The 1,249-nt window shown below is 30.8% G+C and overlaps 1 protein-coding gene across 1 annotated transcript in view; it reads right to left on the bottom strand.

The window, feature by feature from the left end:
- TMPRSS11A (transmembrane serine protease 11A) overlaps positions 1-1,249 on the bottom strand; it is a 48,568-nt gene that overhangs the window by 7,627 nt on the left and 39,692 nt on the right. The window lies entirely within an intron of this gene.

The following is a 1,249-nucleotide window of genomic DNA, read 5'->3' on the forward strand; positions in this document are numbered from 1 at the left end:
TAATGCTTAATGACATTTCTTGCAAAATATTGATTTAATCTGGTAATCGACTTTTTATTTATTAATTTTCTCTATTGTTTCTTATTTTTAATTTTAATGATTTCTATTATCCTTACTATTTCCTTCCTTATGTTTGTTTTAGGTTTATTTTTCTCTTTTACTAGTTTTTTGAAGTGAGAACTTAATTATTGACTTGAGATCTTTTCTTATAATATGCATTTTCTCTGAATTTCTCTTGTACATTATTTTAGCTGCACCTGGCATATATTTATAGTTTTTTGTTTTCATTTAGTTTTATGTGTTTTTACAATTTTTGAGGTTTTTCTCTTTATTTACCTAGGTTATTTAATTTCTATGGATTTGGGATTTTTATGTTATCTTCTGTTACTGATGTCTAGTTAGATTCCATTATGGTCAGAGAATATACTTTGTACAATTTCAATTTTTAAAAGCTTCTTAACGTTTTCTTTACAGATTTAAAGATGGCCTCTTTTGGTAAGTGACTGAGAGGTACTTTTAATCTATTAATGTACTTAATAGATTAAGAAAGATAGGTCAATTTAATCTATTTAATAGATTGAATGGAGTGCTCTGTGTCAGATTCTGTTGCCAATCACAAAGCATTATGACAGGTATGTTTCTGTACCAACCTCAAACTCCTGAAAGAAAATGATTTTTCCCACCAAGCCAAGGAGGATTTGTGATGTCTTTCCCCTTATTATGAAGCAAAGAATGCAAGCCCTATCTTCAGAGAAAATCCATCAAGAGAGTGCAGACCTAGGGAGGTGTCAGGCCTACAGCAGCACTAACCTACTGGAATTAATAAACTATAGGTAACATTTTCTGTGATTGGTAATATGACCTTAAAGAAAGAAATGCATGTCTCAGTCTGTGTAAGATGAAACAAAACCACATGGGACAAATGGAGAAAATCTAGAGACCCTAAAAACTATTCATGCCTAAGTGAGTGAAAAGTTATTCCTAGTTCATTAAAGGGAGACTGAAAATCAAAAGCTTATTCTTTATAACTTCTTGTATATAATTAAATCGTATAGACTCCTGCAAACAGATTTACACATTCTCAGAAAGCCCTTTTCCTTTTTCTCAAGCCTAGGGTTAAAGAAACTCTCTAACTATTGTTATACATATGTACCTGCATCACATGGTAGAATCTAGAGCATGTTTCACTAAGAATGCCTGAACGTTCGATAGCTAAATCATTATTATTTCTTTTCTTTTCTTTTCTTTT

This window comes from Sapajus apella, unplaced genomic scaffold (assembly GCF_009761245.1).
Source record: "Sapajus apella isolate SASKATOON/1434 unplaced genomic scaffold, GSC_monkey_1.0 scaffold108, whole genome shotgun sequence".
In the NCBI taxonomy this organism is placed as follows: domain Eukaryota; kingdom Metazoa; phylum Chordata; class Mammalia; order Primates; family Cebidae; genus Sapajus; species Sapajus apella.